Here is a 23,642-nt window from a genome sequence, read left to right as displayed (position 1 = left end):
TATGGTGAAATTTCTATTGTGTTCTAAAGTTGCAAGTTTTGACCATCATACCTAGTGGAATAGATGTCTAGAAGGCTTAGTGATGGACATTGGACCCATAACTGCTATACTTCTGTATCACAAAATACTGATACTACAATTGTGTAATAATAAGAAATATTAGAACGGTATCTGTTGACACTTTGATTTTTGCTGTGTTCTTGTTTATTGAAATACATAAATTCAAGATGTACTTACTTTGAAATCATAGCAAAGTGCATTGCTCTGCTAATTAATTATCTCAAGAAATCCACATTCTTTTTACTTGCATCAAAACATTCTACCTCCCTGGAAGAGACTGGCATAAAGCTTCTTTTGCTTTTCCTAAGAAGAAAGTAATTTTATGTTTATTTCCCAAACCTAAGAGCTGGAGTCCATCTTTTCCCCAGCTGGCTCCATTCTAGGTACCGCTTAGGTTTATGCTCTGAATGTACCATGGTCACTTTACAAATGGAACTTTTCTCATCCTGTTCAGGATGATGATGCAGGCAGTTAGGAGAAGTTTGCAATGTTGTGAGAATTTAAAGAATTTTGGTGGACAGATATATATATCCCCTCTTTGGGAAGTTGCTACTTATTTTTGTGATTGCCAGTGGTGATGATGGATTACTCCTAGTATGGTGAGTATTCTCCAAGATCTTATGTTGCTTCATTTGGTACTTGGCACCCTGGAGTTAGGGTGTGTATAAAATGTGGACAGTTTCTTCCTCCTCTGATAGACTATGAGAGTAATATGTCATGAAATTATACCAAGTCACAGGCATAAGAAGGATTACAGAAACAGTAAACAAAAAGGAAGCAGTGCTTAGTATGGTCGTTGACATATAAGCATTCAATAAATTCTTATTGAATAAATGAATGAAGTAGTATTAAACATATACTGAGTTTCTACCAGTGGTTGTCACCATGTAGTTGGTTCCTTATTTACCAGAAAAGAACTACACATTGAGGCTTTTCCCTTGGTTTGGGAAAACAAACCCATAATAGGGCTTGAAAACAATTAGGAAACAAATAGAGACTAGTATAGATCAAACCATCTGGCAAATTCAAGGCCCATACAGATCAGGCTGAATATTTGGGATCTTGTGGGGAATGTGTCTAGCTACCTATAGGATTTGGGAGCTTAGTAGCTTAATGTTTTGACTTAAGATTTTTATAATATCATTTACTGAATCTCTCTTCTTAAATCTGAGATAGAAAATGGAAAAATAGTAGTCTTCATGCCTGATAGCATTAGCCTATAATTGTTCTCCTCAATCCCAACATATTGATAAGTATATGAATATGCATATGCATATATTTATTAGACATTTTGCCCTGGGCCAGACTTAGATAAACTGTTTCTCAATTGGCATTTTTCTCCTCTATTACCAATGCTATATTTGAATGCATTATTGTATTTTGTGCCAAAGTGATTGCAGAATACCTATAACCTGCCATGTTATATGTCCTGTCTGTGTCAGACGTTTTTAGTTGTGTTTAATTGGCAATTCCAGTGATTTTGAAATGTACTGATACATGCAGATCCTTCCTGATGGACATTTTGATTGTTTCCAAAGATTTTCTTTTTCAAAAATTCTACAATGAGCATTTCTATATATGTTCAGAAATGGGAGCGTTTCTCTCGGGTACTTATATAGAAATTAGAATAACTGAGTCATAGTGTATGCATATCTTCAATTTTACTAGATATTGCTGGCTGATACCCCCACCTGGGATCTGTAAGCACTTACCTTTCTCTCTATCCAATACTTGTATTATCTTTTTCTGTGTTATCAATGTGAATTTTTGTCTGTCTTGTTTAAGAAATTCTTACCTGCCACAATGTTATAGTTATTATCCTATAATTATGTGTTCATGGTGTATGCTACTGCTCAAATTTTATATTTTCTGTATGTATAAGCAATAGTCCTATTTCAGTTTAATAAATAGCCCATTTTCTTTCTGTTGATTTGTGATGCCTTCTTTATCATAAACCATATTTCTGCATGTTATTGAGTCTACTTCTGCTCTCTTTCTTTGCACCCATTAGCCTGCTTATCTACTCTGGGTCAAGAACACATTGACTTATGAAGCATTATAGTAAATCACAATGTATTATAGAGCTTTGTATTTACTCCTTATTCTTCTTCAAAATTTTTCTTGCCTATCCCTTACAAATTTTAAAGTCAGCTTCTCGAGTTCCAAGAGAAAGTCTATTGATGTTAAATTTGCATTAATTTTATAGATTAATTTGGGAAGGAGATATAACTTCATGCTATTGAATATTTCCATCAGTGAATATGGTACAACTTTCAATATATTAAATATTAAGCAACATATTTACTCTCCTCCCAAACAATTCAAGGAGCTTACCAGCTCCTCCCATTGTTTATGTAATAGCTATTTAATATTTTAGTTTTACTTTATTTTTAACCATAATTGGTCATTATTATGTATATTGCTTATACCTAATTTTATTTACATTTACCCTTGTTTTTCACTACTTTCTTTGTTCATTATTGCCTTTTGTGTTGTACTCCTTCCCTTTGGGTCATAGTTCCTTTCTTACTGAATTGCACTCTTTAGTAGTTTTTCTAGGGAGAGTCCATGAGTAGCAAAAGTAACATTTCCTTTTCTGTAAATGCCTTTAATGTCTAGGTGTGTGTTTATTTTTTATTCTCTTTATACACCTCAGATATGATTGTCTTCAATTTTGGAAAAGTCACCACCAATATCTGCCTATCTTATATTGTTTCTAGTATCTCTTTCTAGGACTAAACTTAGATCTTCTCATTTTGTCTTAACATCTCTTGAACTCCCTTTCAAAATCTCTACCGTTTCATTTCTGTGTGTTGTGTTTTAGATAATTTTTTCAGGCCTAGCTTTCATACTATAAATTTTTTCTTGTGTCTTATTTGTTGTTCAACTTGGTTATGGAGTTTTTAATTATAATACCTTTTTAAAAAAACTGTAGAGTTCTATTTGGTTATTTTTTTAAATGACCATTGTTATTGCTTTTATCCTTATTCCTTATGCCTTCCATTTCTTCTTTTATTTCTTCAATCATTTAAAATATACATATTTTATGGTTTATCTCGAATCGCTCCATTTCAAGCTCTTTGAGGTACTAATCCTTCTGTGTGTTTTGACTGATGTCTCTCTCCTAATAGAATGTTTCTTCATGTAGTTTGTAATTCTTCCTTTAGAAGCTCATTTTTTATTTACTTGGAGGGGTAGGGGATGGGAAGCACTGAGTTTCAATGTGATTGTGCTTGTAGAAGTGTTATATCAATAGTCACATATTTTCTTCTGCACAGAGCCCCAGGAGCTTCTCCATTTTAAAGCCTTCTTCATGTTAAATTCATGCTTCAGGGTTTCCCCCTACTATGTGTGTATTTTAAATTCAGATCTGACCCTTGTATGGCACATACGCAGGAACTTTGATTTCTTCTGGGAGACGTTTTCCCTACCCTGACCCCCAGTTAATCAAAATTCTAATTTTCCTCCTCAAAGCTGATGAGAGGGACTTTTCTAGTTGACCTTTAACTCAAAGGACAGTGGTACCATGTTCTTACCTTTATGTCATGGGCCTAAGGTCACCCCTTGTCCTTCAGTAGGCATTACAGTCCTACACCCTAGAACCTATAAGTAGTCAGCTCACCCCCTGGGCTGCCTAAGCTTCTGCCCAAGTGTTAATTGCGCTTATTTTAAGGTCTGTCTACTTATTTTACAGTTAGAAATTTTACTTTCTTTTTTCATACTCAGGCATTTAATTTTTACAATACATATTTGACCTAACAGTTCCATGTGTTTTTAGGGTGCAGTTTCCAAGTTAGCTCAGTTTGCCATGTTGCTGTAACTGTCTTTTATACTTTTGTTTTATTGCAGTTCATGCTCCCAAGGACCAGCCCCAGGTTGGGTGCCCATTTTGCTGTTTATGTGTGGATGTGATCATAAGCATGGGATTTGCTTATCTGTTCCCAGTTTGCTTTCTCTACTAAGTCCACATCTCATTATTTCTTATTCCATTTTTGACACTAAGGTAGTATACTTTCCAAGCTTTATCTTACCTTAGTATTGCCAGTCTCTGTTTTTGTTTCTTTCTGTTCGTGTTTATGGGGGTTAGGTACATGTTATACATAGGCACTTTCCCTGATTTATTTTGCCTTCAGATCTTTGATTTGTAACATGGAGAAGATGTCATATGTATAACTTCTGAAGTCCATTAAGCCTCTAAGATTTGGTAAACAGTAGTTGTGCAGTACTGCAGTACTATTCCCCTTTAAGAAAGAGCTGGATTTTAATTTTCATAGGCTCGAGGTTCATCTTGCCATTTGCTTATTCTGATATGTCTTATTGGAGTTGATGGAGTTGCAAATCAAGCTTCCTTTGAGAAATAGAAATGACCTTATTTAATTTAGATAGTTTTTTATGTTAATGTGCATTATTTATAAAGGATTCACTTTGACGAATTCAATTTGCAGCATGAATAGTTCAATTTCCAGGTATAGTATGATTTGGGCCACAGTTTAATTACAGTTAAGAAGTATCATGGAACCAGTGAAGCATTTGGATAACAAAATCCAGCAAATATTTGTAAAAATGTATGGAGCTCCCCCCCCAATCCATAAAAAATGTTGTCTATAAATAACAAGTAAATGGCACTTAAAAATATCTCAGAATTCAAAGTTGAAATGATAGACAATTTTGTGTTTATTTTATTGACTTTGGAGGTATCTTGGCAGAAACAGTGTTATCAGGAAGTTAAATTTTCTGTAAAAGTACATTTAACTGTACCTTAACTTAATGATTTTTATTATGGGGCTCATTTATAAATCATACATAAAAGAGAATGTTATTAACTGTGGGTTCTGTGCTTTGGATCATGCAGTGTACTATTCTTTGTTTAGGCTTAGGATTGCATTTATGATTCCAGATGGCAGTTGTTATAAGAGGCAATTTGCCAAAAGTATACCTAATTAATATTCATTTAATGTGCACAAAAGTCAAAGGACTTCATCTTTTTACTTCCCTTTAATGTCTTTCAGATGCTCCCCATGCATACTTTGTGCTAATTCATTTTTCCTGGCATGCACACTTTCCTGTCAGATTTTACTTATTCAGACATCCACTTACATGAGTTCCTGGCTTTTAGTAAAGTCTAGAAATGCATCAGTCAGGGAAAATCACCAAATTGTTCCCTATGCACAAAAGCAGGCTTCCAATTGCAGTTACCTCAGTTAGGAACCTTAGAGGATTTGAGGTTTTTTATGCAGCATTAAGGTTAGTGGCCTGCACATAATATTGCAATTATTAAATCCTAGCAGTACTACATTGAATAAGAGAAAAATGAATGTCTTTGAGGATCTTATGTTCCACATCCACAAGGCAAGTGTAATCCATACAAACTATTTATATAAAGAAGATAATTTGACACACTGGAGTTTACTAATTATTAATGCATTTAAAGCCGTCAACTAACTCAGCAGCATATGAAAAACTCAGTTCTGAACGAAGGTCTCTTCTCTGGTCTCCAAATCAAGGACAACGGTTGAGAGATTTATCTTGAAAGTATCACTGAGCTTATCTGAACTTTTGGGTCCCTTGCTATGGAAGCCACTTTAGCTCTGTACTCTAGTGTTACTTTAGCAAGGATGAAAATAACAAAGAAGTTCCCAGAGAGTGGGAATAAAATTGCAAAAAAACAGGACATATAAAATCGACTGGCCTTCCTTATTTTTATACAATGAAGCAACTAAAATGTCTCTGCCTAGTAAATAAGGTTGAGGTCCTCAGATACTTCTGATGAGATACGGCCTGGGTACCAGAAGTAGGCTTCAGTTTAGTGGAGATGTTTTATTATGGCAGGTATTCTCAGCAAAAGGCATGAAATCCTCCAGCCCTTGGGATAACTGGCCTATAGACTTCTGGTTATCCCCAGAAGTGGTTCATCACTTTTGCACCTTAATCTGATTCTGTTTTGGGGTCCAGACACATCTCTTGCTTGTTTTTCTCATAAAGCAAGAATACTGACATAGTGATTTTCAAGCCCTCTTAAATGCCTAAATCTCATTATTAACAGAAATTGTTCAAATTTTTGGATAATATAATAAGGATTCATTCTGTCACAGCATACCCGAGTCATTCAGGACCTCAACAGAAAACAAATGGAACATTCATATTACAAAAATTTAAGAAGAGTTTATTTACAAAGGGGCTGTTCACAAAGGTGTGGAACCACAAGAGACAGTGCAAGAACCAAGCAAGTTGACATTTTTACTGTCCCTAGTCCCAGGAGACAAAGGAGGGATTGGTTACTGGCACCCAGATGGGGAGGGTTCCTGTGAAGTTGGCTGCTGAGAGCAGTGACTGTCTTTTGAGACAGACAGCCAGAGTAAAACCTCGTAAGAAGGGAACAAGGGGAATGAATACTCTGACCTTACTCTCTTTTTTTCACTCTGGTCTTCGGCCGATGCTCCCCATTGGCTGAACCCAACTGAAATCCAGAGGGCAGGTTATTTCAGTGATGTAGTCCATACAGAGCAGGCTCCTGAGGCATAAAGCCAGAAAGAGAAAAGAATGAATCTGGGTCCGCAGTTTTATTTATTTAATGAGTATGATGTGTTAGACTCCTATATATTATTATTTCAATCTTATAATAACTCCATAAGGGAAATTTTATTAGACCCATTTTACTAATGAGAAGTTGAAGCATAATGAGTCTAATTAATTTGACCTGGGTCACACAGATAATTCACCTCAAGTCTGGGGTCAGATAAGATTCTGTATTTCTTCTCTACAAAACTAATTGTTATTAACTAGCGTTTATTGAGAGGTTATTGAGTCTAGTTCTTCTAAGAGGTAGCTATTACCATTATCTCCATTTGTCAGATAGGAAAACTGAAGCCCAGGATAAGTTAAATAATTTACCCAAGATTATAGATCTAATAGATAATAGCAGGATTTAGACCCAGAAAGTCTGGTTTTCGAGCTCATGTTGTTAAACAACTATACTGTGCCATGTGTTGGTCTCATTTGTTTTCTAAGCTGATTAGATTTTGTTTGTTTATCCTTTCTTCTATTGGACAAAATGGTAATTATAATAGCTTATATGATTCTTTTCCTTCCAAGTCAAATCCTGTCCTAGTCTTTAAATAAAAAATGGTGGTTGTTAATACACTGCCTCAGCTCTTCTTACCTTTCCCAAAGAAAGGAGCAATCCTTCCCTTTACCTTGGTAACTGTAGCCTTTTGTTCCTGTCTAGACCAGGATTTCACCTCTAGGATTCAGGAACTGAGTTTGTGCTCTGTACCATTAGGATGGCAAAATAGCCTTATGCTTGAGCTGGTTGTGAGAAATACCTTCCTTAAATATTCTCAAATTCTGAACCAAAGGATACCTTTTACTTTTTTTTTTTTAAACATGTTTTATTGATTTATAATCATTTTACAATGTTGTGTCAAATTCCAGTGTCCAGCACAATTTTTCAGTCTACCTTTAACTTTTTTTAATGGAAATAAACCCTAAACCACCACCATCACTACCATAAAAAATTATTGGAGTGGGTGCTTCTAAATCTGTTTTAATAGCATTAAAAAAAGTCCTAAATACTATTCGGTCCTAGTTCCCAGAGTAGATGACTATATTTTATAATTTACATTATTTTAGATACCTGTATAACACATAGTAATTTTAGACAACATGTACATATAAATGACAAGAAGAACATAAATAGTGATCTATAATGTTACAAAGATGAGCACGGTTTACAATTTGATGTAACTTTTGGAATATTATCTTTTTATGCATATATGAATTAATTTTGTTGGAAGTTTAAAATACATACTTAAAATAATTTTTAAAATACACACGTTATTATTGCTCTTTTGAGAATAAAAATATGTAATGCAGTTAAACAAAAGGAATCAAAATATAAATTAACAGAGCTAACCAGTGTTAATGTTTTGATTATTATCTTTCCAGGTTACTTTATATGCATATGTGTGCATGTGTATACCTGGGAACATTGAACAAAAGTGACATCATGTTGTACATATTGTTTGTGGCCTGATTTATGACTACACAGTATTCCCTATTTGGGGCTACTACTTTAATTTCTTAAAAAAAATTTTTTTTTTGAAATTGAAGTATAGTTGATTTACAATATTGTGTTAGTTACAGATGTACAACAAAGTGATCTAGTTTTATATGTATGTTTTTCAGATATTGAATATAGTTCCCTGTGTGATACAGTAAATCTTTGTTGCTTAGCTATTTTTATATATAGTAGTTTGTGTCTTTTAATCCCATATACCTAACTTATCTCTCTTCCTCCCTTTCCCCTTTGTAACCATAAAGTTTTTTATGTCTGTTTCTGTTTTGTATATACATTCATTTGCATTATTTTTAGATTCCGCATATAAGTGATATCATATAATATTTGTCTTTAAACTTACTTCACTTAGTATAATATTCTCTAGGTCCATCCATGTTGCTCCAAATGGCATTATTTCATTTTTTTTAATTGCTGAGTAATATTCTATGTATATATATAAACACCACATCTTCTCAATCCAATTGTCTGTTGATGGGCACTCAGGTTGTTTCCATGTCTTGGCTATTGTAAATAATGCTGCTATAAACATTGGAGTATATGTATCTTTTCGCATTAGAGTTTTTGTCTTTTACAGTTGTATGCCTTGGAGTGGGATTGCTGGATCATAGGGTAACTCTATTTTTAGTTTATTAAGGGACCTCCATACTGTTTTTCCGCAGTGGCTGCACCAATTTATATTCCCCCCAACAGTGTACGAGGGTTCCCTTTTCTCCACACCCTCTTCAGCATTCATCATTTGTAGACTTTTTGATGATGCCCATTCTGATCAGTGTGAGGTGATACCTCATTGTCATTTTGATTTGCATTTCTCTAATAATTAGGGACATTGACCATCTTTTCTTGTGCTTGTTGGCCTTCCATATGTCTTCTTTGGAGAAATGTCTATTTAGATCTTCTGCCTATTTTTTTGATTGGGTTTTTTTTTTTTCAATATTAGTTGTATGAGCTGTTTGTATGTTGTGGTAATTAAGCCCTTGTCAGTTGCATTATTTGCAAATATTTTCTCCCATTTCATATGTTGTCTTTTTGTTTGTTGATAGTTTCATTTTCTGTGCAAAAGCTTGTAAGTTTGATTAGGTCCCATTTGTTTATTCTTGCTTTAATACCTGTTGCCTGAGTAGACTGCCTTAGAAGAACAATGTTAAGATTTATGTCAGAAAACATTTTGCCTACGTTTTGTTCTAGGAGGTTTATAATGTCTTGTCTTATGTATAAGTTTTTAAGCCATTCTGGGTTTATTTTTATGTACAGTGTGAGGGAGTGTTCTAATTTCACTGATATAGTTGTAGCTGTCCAGCTTTCCCACTTGTTGAACAGACTGTCTTTTCTTCATTGTAATTTTTGCCTCCTTTGTCATAGATAAATTGACTGTAGGTGCATATATTTATTTCTAGGCTCTCTATTCTGTGCCATTGTTCCATATGTCTAGTTTTGTGCTAGTACCATGCTGTTTTGATTATTGTAGCTTTGTGGTGTAGTATGAAGTTTGGAAGGGTTATGTCTCCAGCTTCGTTCTTCTTCCTTGGGTTTACTTTGGCAATTCTGGGTCTTCTGTGGTTCCATATACATTTTAGGATTACGTTCTAGTTCTGTGAAAAATGTCATGGGTATTTTGATAGAGATTGCATTAAATCTGTAGATTGCTTTGGATAGTCTGGCCATTTAAAAAATATTGATTCTTTCAATCTAAGAGCAAGGGATATCTTTCCATATCTTTCCAGTATCCTTTTTCAGTGTTCTGTAGTTTCACTGTATAAGTCTTTCACCTCCTTGGTTAAGTTTATTCCTAGGGTTTTTTTTTTTTTTTTTTTTTTACACAATTTTAAGTGGAATTTTTTTTTTTTACTTTTTGATATTTCATTGTTAGTGTAAATAAATGCAACAGATTTCTGTGTATTAATCTTGTATCCTGCTACCTGGCTGAATTCATTTATTAGATTTCATAGTTTTTGTGTGGAGTCTTCTCATTGTTTTTGTGTAGAGTCTTTAGGATTCTCTAGAGTATTATGTCATCTGCAAATTGTGACAGTTTTACCGCTTCTCTTCCAGTTTGGATATGTTTTATTTCCTCTTCTTGTCTGATTACTGTGGCTAGGACATCCAATACTTTGTTGAGTAGAAGTGGTGAGAGTGAGCATCCTTGTCTTGTTCTTGAAATTAGTGGTAGGCTTTCAGCTTTTCACCATTGAATATTATGTTGGCTGTGCATTTGTCATAATTGGCTTTTATTATGTTGACATATATTCCATCTGTAACCCACTATGGTGAGTTTTTATCATGAATGGATGTTGAATTTTGTCAAATGCCTTTTCTGTGTCTATTGAGACGGTCATGTGATTTTTGTCTTTTTCTTTTGTTAATGTGGTGTATCATGTTGGTTGATTTACATATGTTGAACCATCCTTGCGACCCTGGAATGAATCTAACTGGATTGTGGTGTATGTCCCTTTTTGTGTATTGTTGGATTCAGTTTGCTAATATATTCATTGAGGATTTTTACATCTATATTCATCAAAGATACTGGCCTATAATTTTCTTTTTTTGTAGTGTCTCTGTCTGGTTTTGGTGTCAAGGTGATACTGCTGAGTACTCCTTCCCAGAGCGTGTCCACCTGAGACTCAGCATCTAGCTGCTGTGCATTTTTGTGGTGCCACCTGGTGTATGTGCTGACAAAATCCATCATGGCTGGACCCTTGCGCACACCCCCCCCCATTGTGTACAAGTTCATGATGAGCTCTGTGTCTGGATTCAACCCCTGCCACCTGCACATTGACAGTTGACTCCATTGCTCAGCCTGGACCACAGCCCAGGCCCTTAGTCCTATCTCCATGCAGCTGAATCATGTCCTCTTCCAGGGTGTGTCTGCTTGAGATTCAGTGCTTAGCTACTGCACATATTTGTGGTCCCACCTGGTATTTGCTTTGGACTGGGAAGTGTGGTGAGGTGGCAGCTGTCAGAGCAGGTCTCTCTTTGCCCCTGATTGTTAGCAAGCCAGCATGTGTGCACTCCTTATCAGTAGAGCCTAGCCTTCTCCAGCCCTTTGAGTCTGTTGCAGTGGATTTCCTAATAGGCAAGGTGGCTCTCCAGGACAAAGGCCTGCCTGTGGGGACCTTCTCTCCTTTACAGATCCCTCCTAGGGGCACCAGTCCTGTCCTGATACCCTTTATTGAAAAATCCTACCTTGTTACGTGGAGATCTTCCTTGCAGCTTTGGTTGTATAGGAGATCTGCCAGTTTCCAGTTGGATTTCTGTGTGAATTGTTCTGCATGTAGATATATTTTTGATGTGTTTGTGGGGGGAGGTAGGCTCCCAGTCCTCCCACTCTGCCATCTTGATTCCTCTCCTTAGTTTCTTATTTTTGATATTTATATTAAAAATTTTTATATTACATATACAGTTAAATATTAGAGATTTTCCATGGTGAATTCTTTTTTTTTTTTAAGAAATAGAAAATTTCACTTGCTTTTATTATTAGACAGAATAACATACTTTAGGTTCAAGCTGTTCGTTTTTGTCTTCCTTTTTGGAGTAAAATTTTCTCTAGATACCCTGCACCTATTTCCCCAACCATGACATAGTCGGAACATTTTCTTCTGCTTAACATTAGTTGCTAAGCAGACTATATACATGGTGATTTCTTTATGCTAAATCTCAGAATTAAAATTTATGGGTCAAAGAGAATGGGCATTTTTAAGCTTTTCATTTTTTTTTCAAATTATCTCTCAGGAAGAGTTACATTTTACATTCTTACTGATAGTGCATAAAAGTACGCATTTTTCTACACACTTATCTACACTGGATATTACTATTTTAAAAAAGACGATATGAATTTAAGGTAATAAAATAGTATTTTTAAAATTTATTTTTCTTTTATCACCAGTACATCGGGGTGTGTGTGTGTGTGTGTTTGTGAATTGCCTGTTGATACAAGTGAGGAAGTGAAACTATCTTGTGTAAGAAAGATTATTTCATGGAATGAGTTTATTTATAGGACATAGGCTGGATCTGCATGGGCAAAAGTAAGATAGCTAGTGTAATATTAAAAAGTATTCATCATAAGCTTAAATAGTTGAACAGGATGTGATTTCTTAAAGGGTAAATATTGATACCTTAAAATAAAACAGTTGTATCCTTCGTTTAAATGTTTCTAATCACATCTAAATACCACAGTGATTTGATTCCGTACTGTCATCTATTTGAAAAATACATGAACAAGTTCAAAATACATAAACGCTTGGAAGCTTTATATCATTCCTTTTTTCCTTTTAACTCATTTTCCCATTCTGTACTTCTGATATTATTTTATCTTTATTTATGTGATTTTGTGCTTAAAAATCATGTTGATAATTATTATAGTTCTCTGGTAAAATATGTATATAAATTTAATTTTTTTCTTTATATAGTTCTGTTAAAGTTTTTCTACTAGAATGAGCTACCATTACAAATTTTTAGAGCACAGCCAATCAAAACAACATAAGTATATCAATGTTTTGACAGATAGTTTAAAAATGCTATTTAAAATGTATCTCTTAATGAAGTGATTGGGAGCTGTTTTTTCAATTAGGTTTTTTTTTTCAATTTGGAGATAAATTTTATTTTTTATAAGAATAAGACAGGTTTTATCTTTTTTCTATTTTTTATTTTTAGAGTATGTAAGCATAGAGGAATTTGTTCTCATACACAATTAGATGTGAAGGGGAAGGATATTGTTATAGCAATGTCTCTTAATCCTTTGAACTCCTTTTGAGTTATATGCCAAAAATCACATACTGGTTTATCGTTGAAAATTATTTTAATAATCTGTCAGCTGACAATTCAATTAAGTTCTTCAATTTTGTTAAAAGCAAAGAAATAGAAATCATCTAAGTTGCACAAGGGTATTACTCAGCCATTAGTCATTCATTTTATCAACTTCATTAACATAATTTCACACTGTCTCTTTCACACACCACAGGTTTTTCCATCCTGTGGCAATGCACTGTAGTGAAATCAATGATGGCTGAGAGGTATGCTTTTTTCTTCTTCTTTTTTTTTGGTGAAGTGGGCAAAGGGGATTGTGAATAGAGAGCTGGAAAAAGAATCTGCAGATTGCAGGTGTGGTCTTAGGTAGGTAACTATTACCAAGAATTGACATGAAAATTGAGAGTCTGAAATTGATTATCTGAAAAATCTCCATTTTTTCACACTCTTTGGAAATTTTATGTACTTCCAGAGGTATGTGTACCGAGTTTTATGATCTTTGGTTTGGAATGTGATATACCACTGCTTCATCTCCATTAGTATTCTTTCCCTCAATAAAATTATAAAGTCCTTGATTGCACAGACCGTATGTTTATATCTTCTTTCCACCTGGCATGTTTATGGATATGCAATAGAAGCTCAATAGGTATTGAGTTAATCTTAATAGATTCTTAAGACTATTCTTCCTATAAAATGAGAACTGAGGTAACATGTAAGCATAGTTGAAGAAAAACTGGTGGCAGTTCCAGGAGACTGCAACAAAAGCAGCAAATGGACAATAGAATACAATCAACCAAAGGCATTTTCTGAATCAGAATCATGGTCAAACATCCTCCTATTTTCACAGGAAAATCAATAGTAATTTTAGAACCTTTTTGTTTTTTTCAGTGGACTTGGTGATTTTGAGCCAACTTTCTACCTGAATGCCTCTCATGCTTCGGGACCCAACTCCCATGTTTAACTTTGTCCTTAAATCAGTTCTGACTTCTTTGCTTTTTTCAATTTCTCTGAACTATTTATAACCTGTTACATATAATTTAGAGCTTAATTATATACTATGCTGCATTGTTTGAAGTTGTGTCCTAAATTTTCCTAGTTTCCCCAAGCAGTTCAAAGGCAGAGATTAAGTTTTATTGTGTATGGCAAATTGTAAATTTGTGAAGTTTGAAAGTCCTCCTAAAGTGTAGTATATAGCATGACTTTGAATGTCAGAAAAAATTGGAGTTCTTAGAAATGCTGGAAATTAGTTGGTTAAGGATCAGATAAATACCTCCCCCCACTTTATATTTAGTATTATCTTTAAGATTCTTTATACTTTGTTAGTTTATTGTCAATTAAATGGAAAATATTTTGTTATTTATAATAAGAGGTATTGACAGCAGCCTTGATTACTCAGTCATTTAGCACCTGTATAATTACCAAGCACAGACCTAAGTCCACTGCAGATTTTGGTCATTATAGCTGAAGATCCATTAGGTGGTTGGTACTATTAAACTTTCAATGTTATAAAGACTTCTATCTTAATGTAAGAGCTAATAACCTTGAAACCATTTCCTGTCATTGTTTCCCCTAAATATAATCATTTCTATTTTAAAACAAGGAAACATTTTTGACATTGTATCTTCTTCCTTGTGACTGAGACATCCCATGGAGTTATAGCCAGGTAGGGAAATGATCAAACTTTGAAGTCGTTAAGAGTTTTCCTGAAGTGCAAGTTTCTGCATAAGCATTTTCTCTCTTCTATTAGGTCAGTGTTTCTTGATATATTTGGTTTTAATGTTAAAAATTAATGAATTTTCTTTAACTTTTATGGTAACATTTTACAGTAACATTGAAGCTAATCAGAAATAAAAGAAATACAAAATAAAGACAGTGGCTGTAAAAGGAATGAGAGTAGGAATTTATTTACATATCACCCTATCCTTGAAAATTATTGCTCTGCTTTGTAACTTCCTGACATAATCTGTTTCTCATAGATCTAACATTGTCTGGCATAGTACAGGCATTGGACAAACGTTTCTGAATGATTGAACTAAAACTGCAATGATTGTGCCTTAGATAATTCATCCTATAACTTGATAATAGAGCATATATAGCTATTAATAATGATATTTTAGAACTATGTTTGAAATGTTAAGGTGTTCTTGACATACTATTGAATGAACAAAGAAGATTAAAAAATATTACCAATGAAATTTTGTACACATAAAACTGTATGCATATATGTGTCTGTAGGTTTATGTGGTTCAGATTAGCAGGCTACAGCTTTAGATGTGTTAAACTAGTTTTATTCTATGATTAAATCCAGGTCAGATACAAAAATTGAATCTGGGTGTTTCCAGGATCTTATTAGCCACAATTGTCTTTTTATTATTTGAAGAAACCTTGCTCTTTGATAGATTTTCATATCTTGAGAAAATGTATCCTTAACAAAATTCTTGAGACCTCTTCAGTCATATGTTCTCATGGTCACTCCTGCCACTAATTTTTGGCTTCCACTGAACTTTCAGTCTTACTCTTACCTCACCTACAATTTTTTTTAACTTTTTTTTTATTGAGCAATAGTCATTTTACAATGTTGTGTGAAATTCCAGTGTAGAGCACAATTTTTCAGTTATATTTGAACATACGTATATTCATTGTCACTTTTTTTTTTTTTTTTTGCTGTGAGCTACCACAAGATCTTGTATGTATTTCCCTGTGGTATACAGTATAATCTTGTTTATCTATTCTACATTTTAAAATCCCAGTCTGTCCCTTCCCACCCCGTATCCCCTTGTCAACCACAAGTTTGTATTCTATGTCTATGAGTCTGTTTCTGTTTTGCATTCTTTTTTTTTTTTTTTTTGGATTCCACATACGAGTGACACCACATGACATTTTTCTTTCTCTTTCTGGCTTACTTCACTTAGAATGACATGCTCCAGGAACATCTATGTTGCTGCAAATGGCGTTATGTTGTCGATTTTTGTGGCTGAATAGTATTACATTGTATAAATATACCACCACTTCTTTATCCTGTCATCTGTTGATGGACATTTAGGCTGCTTCCATGTCTTGGCTATTGTAAATAGTGCTGCTATGAACATTGGGGTGCAGGTGTCATTTTGAAGTAGGGTTCCTTCTGGATATATGTCCAGGAGCGGGATTCCTGGGTCATATCGGAAGTCTATTCCTAGTCTTTTGAGGATTCTCAATACTGTTTTCCACAGTGGCTTTCTTTGCTTCCCTCTCCCACTCTTAATGATTTAGATGTCTTCTTTTACAATTTTGTGTTAATTCTATTATTTGTAATTCATGGTAGTTATCACCTTTCCAGTTATGAGTTTTTAATTTTTGTAGCATCCTGCTTCTTTTCTATTTAGAGTAGAACTGTCAATATTTCTTTTAGCATGCGTTTAGTGTTGCTAAACTCTTTTAGTTTTACTTCTCTGTGAAGTTCTTTACCTCTCCTTTTAGTCTAAAGGATAGCCTTGCTGGATAGAGTATCCTAGGCTGCATCTTTTTTTTCATTCAGGACTTTGAATATATCTTGCCACTCCCTTCTGGCCTGTAGTGTTTGTGTAGAGAAATCAGCTGAGAGTCTTATGGGGGTTCCCTTGTAACTCACTCTTTGTTTTTCTCTTGCTGCCTTTAGGATCATTTCTTTATCCTTGACTCTGGCCATCTTGATGATGATATGTCTTGGTGTGGGTCTGTTTGGGTTCTTCCTGTTTGGGACCCTCTGAGCCTCCTGTACTTGGATATCTGATCCCTTCTTTAGGTTTGGGAAGTTTTCAGTCATGATTTCTTCAAATACCTTTTCAATCCCCTTTGATCTTTCTTCCCCTTCTGGAACCCCTATTATGAGTAGATTGGCACACTTTATATTATCCCACAGGTCCCTCATATTATTTTCATTGTTTTTTATTTGTTTTTCTTTCAGCTGTTCTGATTGGGTGCTTTCTGTTGTCCTGTCTTCTAGCTCACTTATTCGTTCCTCTGCATTATCTAGCCTGCTTAGTACAGCCTTTCGGTCAGCTCTCATCTCAGCAAATGAGTTGACTAATTCTACTTGGCTCTTCTTTATAGCTTCTATTTCATTTTTGACATATTTTATATCTCTAAACACTATTTCTTTTAGTTCCTTCAGTACTTTGATCAGTCCTTTTTTGAAATCTTGATCTAGCAGGCCATCAATTTCTATTTCCTTGATTGTCTTTCAGGGGATTTCTCTTGCTCTTTTAATTGGGAGTGGCTCCTCTGCTTCTTCATATTGCTCATATCTCTCTGGCACTGTGGCCAGTGGGCCGGCAGTCACTCCCCCTCCCGATGTCGCAGGCAGATGCTGCACTTGGGTGAGGCAGGTGGGCGGATCAAGCCCCCTCCCAGCACCACGGTCAGGTGCTGCATTCCTGACAGGAAGGCGGGTCGCCGCCCACCCTCTCCTGGCGCCGGTCACTCTGCTGCTCTGTGCAGCTGCCTGCTCGGCCTCGGGCTGGTGCACTGAAGATGGGATCAGGGTAGACCGTGGAACAGCCCCACCCCTGCTCCATGCCAAATCTCAGCTCCTTGTTTGTCTTGTCTTGGCAGCGTGAATTCTCTGAGGGACCAGGGCAGAAAGAACCTATCTGCCTCGGGCTGTAAACAAGTCTCAGTCCTGCCTAGGAGGTTGCGGAGCCCCTGGGTGTGGATTCAGGTCTTGGCCCCACCCTGCCCGGGTCCTGCACACAGGAGGAGATGGCGGCTGTGTCTGCGCTCTGCCTCTCTTCTTGGGAGAAGCACCAGTAATGGCGCCGCGGGTCTGAGGAGACAAAGGCTACAGCGCCCTTACCCTCAGGGCACACCAGCTGTGTTGCTTTGCTTTGTTCGCAATTTATGGGGGACCGATGTTGTTCTGCTCTGTGTCCCCTCCAGCCACGGCACGCAGCACCCTGCCGTCCCCTCGGGCTGCCTCAGTGCAGCCGCCCCAGTCCTCTTCCAGTGTCGGGCAGCCTGTTCCAGCCCCCAGCTGCCGGCTCGCGTCTCGGGCTGGGTGTTGCGAGCACCCTTTGTGCCCGTTTAACTTAGTTCGGTCTGTCAAGAGGCCTCACCTACCGTTAATGTCCTATATTATCAGTGCTGAGTTCACCTAAATGTGAAACTTAATTTAAAAAATTTTATTTTCCCAGGATATGTGCACAGAAACACACACACAGATGAATGAACACACAGTTATTTGTATGAGTTGCGCACTTCTACAAGAGTTTTACTTAAGGAGCAGGAAGTTTTCTTTGTAGCAATGCTAATAAGTTAGATCTGAATATTGGGCATCATGCTTCCTAAAAGTCCATGACACTCTGCCAATTGCATGTCTCACCTTGCACGTTTCCTCAGGCATGGTCATTCTGTCTTCTTGACTACTCCTTCACTCTTCACGTTTCCATGGTCCCCGATCTAAGAAAAATAAAACTAACTCATTTCCCTATATCTGATTTTGCAGAACAATATATAGTTCTATTTACTAGCTAGTGGATACCTTTCTCTATTCAAAGACTCACTAGTGTGCTCTGCTTAAAAAATAAAATAAAATAAAAAATAAAAAAGCAAGCCATTCACTAGGGGTCTCACCTGCCTCAGAGCTACTGAGGCTTTGAAATTGTCTTCCCTTACTACTTTCCCCTATCAATCTCCAAATTGGGTAGGTGTCATGGAACCTCAAAGATAGGAATTTGGCAGAAGTGGCTATATTAAGTTTCAGTTAGAAACAACATTTTAATGTAGTAAATACAGTTGGCTAATTTCATTTATTTCTTGTGAATGTTTCTAACTTTCCTTCCCAGAAAGCAGCTTTAATTTTATTTTCATGATGCTTTGCTCTCACTTCCATGTCTGACTTACAATTACTATTGTTGTTATTAATACAAGGCAAAAAGTAAAAAGGGCAGAAGGAATATACAATTTTCTTATCTGTTTGATTTTTCCTTCAGAAACAGACGGCTTGAGTTTACTTTCTTTGTTTTATGAATATGTATACATTTTTCAATAAACTTGAATTATGATATAGATCATATTGGTATTGTATGATAGGATGATATTTTCAAATCCCCATTGCCAATCAAAGTTACACTTGCTTATATTATGCCATAGTATAGCAAATCATAGTAGCTTGCATACTGTATAGATGCTTCTAAGGCCTATTGGGTGTATAGTGTTCAAGTCTTCTGTTTCCTTAAATAATCGTTTGCTTAGTTGTTCAGTCCATTATTAAAGGATGGTGTCAAAGTTTCGAACTATTATTTTTGATTTGTGCATTTCTATATTGTATCAGTTTTTACATCATGTATTAGGAACTCTTTTTAGGTGCATGTAGGCTTATAATTGTTTTATATTCTTTATCTATTTATTCTTTTATCATTATATAAGGTCTGTATTTGTCTTTAGTAACAGTTTTGGTCTTTGAATCTGTTTTGTTCTCTATTACTATGGCTAGTCTCGCCTCCTTTTTGCTCCTGTTTGCATGGTATATCTTTTTCTATACTTCTACATTTCACCTTCTTGTGACTTGGAATTTAAACAGTTTCTATTTTCAATTTTTAAATTTAAAAAATTTCAATTTTTAAATTTAAAAAATTTCTCTCTTCTTAAAAACATGTAGTTGAGTTATAATTAAATCCATTCTCTCAAACTTTGTCCTTTGCTTGGAGTGTTTTATCCATTTACATTTAGTGTAATTACTGATAAGGTAGAATTTTATCTCCCAGTTTCTTTTTTGTTTTATACATGTCTTACATCTTTTTTGTTTTTGTTCATTTATTACTCCCTTGTTTCCTTCTTTGGGTTAAATAAATATTTTCTAGTAAATTTGAATTTTTATTAGTTAGGGTTCTTCAGAGATTTAATATAAGGATTTGACTCACACAGTTATGGGAGTTGACAGATCCTAAGACTGAGGATGACTTGGCAAGCTGGAGACCAAGGAGAGATGATGGTGAAGTTCTGGTCCAAAGGCCTGTAAGCTTGAGGCACAGGAAGAGCTGCCGTTTTAGTTTGAGTCCAAAAGCTATCAGATAGGAAGAATTCTCTCCTTCCCAGGGGAAGGTCAGGATTTTTGTTATATTCAAGCATTCAGCTGATTAGATGAGGCTCACTCACATTCAGCAGGGCAATCTGCATTATTTAGTCTAATGATATAAATGTTTATATCATTCCAAAACATTCTCACACACAGAAACAATCAGAATAACGTCTGAACAAATATCTGAGTACCTGTGACCCAACCATATTGACATAAAATTAACCATCTCATAATTCCTTTCTAATTCTTTTGCTATATTTTTCAGATACTTTCTTTGTAGTTTTTCTGGGGTTACAATTAACATCCTAATTTGTGAGTTTAGTTCAGATTAATAATGATGAAATTATAATTGCATATGAGACTTTTGTCTTTTATAGCTGGATTGTATTCCCCCTCTTTTGTTACATTATTATCATGCAAATTACTAATCTCTACCTCATCAGCACAGATATATAATTATTGTATTATACAATTGCCTTTCAAATTAGACAGAAGATAATAGTTATAAGCCAGAAAACACAGATACTGATTTTTAGATTTACCTGTGTAGTTATCTTTTCTAGTGCTCTTAACGTTTTATGATTCAAGGTTTTGTCTAGTGCCTGTTAATTTCAACCTGATCAACTCTTTTTAGTATTTCTTGTAGGTTTAGTCTGCTAGTGACAAATTCTCTTACCTTTTATCTAGGAATTTCTTATTTATCCTTCATTTTTAAAGGATAATTTTGCTACATATATATTCTGGATTTACAGTCTTTAACACTTTGAAGCTTTTGTAACCCTCCATTCAGGGCAGTAGGATTTCTGATGAGAAGTTGGCTGTTAATCATACTGAAGATCCCTTATACATGATGACATGATGAGTCACTCCTCTCTTGTGGTTTTCTGAAGTTCTCTATTCATCTTTCAACAGTTGGATGATAATGTATCTCTGTCAGGATTTCTTTGAATTCATCCTACCTGGAGTTTGTTGAACATATTCAATATATGAGTACATTTATGTATTTCTACCTCATTTTCTCTTATCCTGAGAGTCCCATTTTGCCTATGATGGTATGCTGGTTGGTGTCACATACACATGTCTTAAGCTCTTCAATTGTCTTCATTTTTTTCCCTCTTTATTCCTGAGATTTATCTATGTCAATTGACTCATCATCAAGTTCACCATTTGGTTTTTCTGATTATTCAGTTCTGCTGTGAGCTCCTCTAGTGATTTTTCAGTTCAGACATTGTTCTTTTAAATTGCAGAATTTCCATTTGAGTCTTCTAAATTTTTTCTCTATTTTTTTTACATTGTGTTTAGTGAGATGGTATTTTCATACTTTCCTTTAGTTTATTAGTTTTTTTAATTGAAGTATATTTGATTTACAATGTTTTTAGTTTCTGATGTACCGTAGAATGATAAATTATATGTATGTATATGTATTATTTTTCATATTCTTTTTTTCATTATGGGTTATCACAAGATATTGAATATAGTTCCTTCTGTTACACAGTATGACCTTGTTGTTTATCTGTTTTATATATAGTAGTTTTTATCTGCTAATCCCGAACTACTAATTTATCCTTCCCCTCTTTCCCTTTGGTAACCATAAGTTTGTTTTCTATGTGTGTGAGACTTTCTGTTTTGTAAATAAGTTCATTTGTATCATTTTTAAAGGTTCAACATATAAGTGTTATCATATGATATTTGTCTTTCTGTTTCTGACTTGACTTCACTTAGTATGATAATATCTGGGTACATCCGTGTTGCTGCAAATAGCATTATTATTATTATTTTTTTATGGCTGAGTAGAACTCCATTATATATATACACATACTACTGCTTCTTTATCCAATCATATGTTGATGGACATTTAGGTTGCCTTAATGTCTTGGCTGTTGTAAATAGTGCTGCTATAAACATTGGGGTGCATGTATCTTTTTGAATTGGAGTTTCTCCAGATAACGCCCAGGAGTGGGATTGCTGGATCATATGTTAACACTGTTGTTAGGTTTTTAAGGAACCTCCATACTGCTTTCCATAGTGGCTGCACCAAATGACATTCCCACCAACAGTGACCGTAGGTGTGTGGGTTTATTTCTAGACTGTCTATTCTGTTCTGTTGATCCATATGTCTGTTTTTCTGACAGTGCCATGCTGTTTTGTTTACTGTAACTTTGTAGTATTATCTCAAGTCTGAGATGGTTATGCCTCCACCCTCATTCAGGATTGCTTTGGTAATCCTGGGTCTTCTTGTGATATCATATGAATTTTAGAATTACTTGTTCTAGTTCTGTGAAAAAATGTCCTGGGTAATTTGATAGGGATTGCATTAAATATGTAGATTGCTTTGGATAGTATGATCATTTTAACAATATTAATTCTTCCAGTCAAGGAATGTGGGATATATTTACATTTCTTTAAATAATCTTTAATTTCCTTATTAATGTTTTGTAGTTCTCAGCATCTAAGTCTTTCACCTTCTTGGTTAGGTTTATTCCTAGGTATGTTGTTTTTGTTTTTTGATGCGACTTTTAAAAAGGATTTTTTTTTTTGATGTGATTTTTAAAAGGGATTTTTTTCACTATCTTTCTTATATTTCATTGTTAGTGTAAAGAAATGCAACTGAATTGTGTATGTTAATCTTGTATCCTGCTACTTTGCTGTATTTATCAGCTCTACTAGTTTTTGTGTGGAGTCCTTAGGATTTTTTATATATTGTATCATGTCATCTGCATATAGAGACAATTTTACCTCTTCACTTTCAATTTGGATCCCTTTTATTTTTTTCTTGTGTGACTCCAATACTATGTTGAGTAGAGGTGTTGAGAGCGTACATTCCCATCTTGTTCCAGATTTTAGTGGGAAGGCTTTCTGCTTTTGCCATTGAATATTATATTGGCTTAAGTTTGTCATAAATAGCTTTTATCATGTTGAGATTTGTTCCCTCTATACCCACTTTGGTAAGAGTTTTCAATGATGAATAGATGTTTAATTTAATCAAATGCTTGGATGTTCCACATCAGCTGACTTTACAAAGGCATTGGAGACATATATCTACCAAAGCCACCTGGATGCAGCTCAGATTTTAGCCTTGCTTCCAAAGTCTTGTCACCCCTGGAATGGGCTCAGTTCTCAGTCCCGTTTCTGCTTGAGGGTGACCTGCCAATGATTGCACCCTCCCAGAACTCTTAGAGGTGGAGTCCCCTAGCTGTGAGCTAGCTGAGAATGAGACTGCTAAGGTGTGGTCCTTCCCCTTCCTTTGCTAGCTTGTGTTAATAATCGGGCTTTTTCTGGAGGGCTCAGATTGCTTTGCAGGTATTCCCAGTTTCAGCCCATACCACACTCTAGCCACTTCAGGTTGTCTTTGCACAGTGAACCCCACTTCTCTCCCTAAGGCTTTCTTCTGAAGTACAAGTTTCAGTACCCAGCTCCCACAGATAGCAGCAGGCTCATGTCTCAGGCTGGGGAGTGCAGCCAGATGGCAGGTACCCTCTGTGCTGGGCTGTTTCTGTTCTGCCTGTGGTAAGGTGGCTGCTGTGTTCACATCCCAGCCTCTGAAGCTCCCTTTCTGTCCTGGCTGATCTCCCCGTTGGTGGTGGGGCTTTCCAGGGTGAGGGAGCCTTTCCTCTTTCACAGCTCCCTCCCAGAGGCATGGGTCATATATGGATTCTTTTTTTTTTTTTTTTTTTTTTTTTTTTTGGTCCTAACTGTTTATGTGATGATCTTTCCCACAGACTTAATTGT

General features: G+C 35.4%; 1 long non-coding RNA gene across 1 annotated transcript; it reads right to left on the bottom strand.

Moving 5' to 3' along the window:
* Positions 1 to 9,566: 9,566 nt before the first annotated feature.
* Positions 9,567 to 22,210, bottom strand: LOC116661993. Its single transcript, XR_004317959.1, has 2 exons — positions 22,178 to 22,210; positions 9,567 to 9,720 (listed from the first exon to the last, which is right to left on the bottom strand). It is a non-coding gene; the product is annotated as an uncharacterized LOC116661993 (long non-coding RNA).
* Positions 22,211 to 23,642: the final 1,432 nt, after the last annotated feature.

Source organism: Camelus ferus, chromosome X, assembly GCF_009834535.1.
Source record: "Camelus ferus isolate YT-003-E chromosome X, BCGSAC_Cfer_1.0, whole genome shotgun sequence".
Classification (NCBI taxonomy): domain Eukaryota; kingdom Metazoa; phylum Chordata; class Mammalia; order Artiodactyla; family Camelidae; genus Camelus; species Camelus ferus.
The sequence above is the reverse complement of the archived record's forward strand: the minus strand, read 5'-3'. Positions and strand labels throughout refer to the sequence as shown.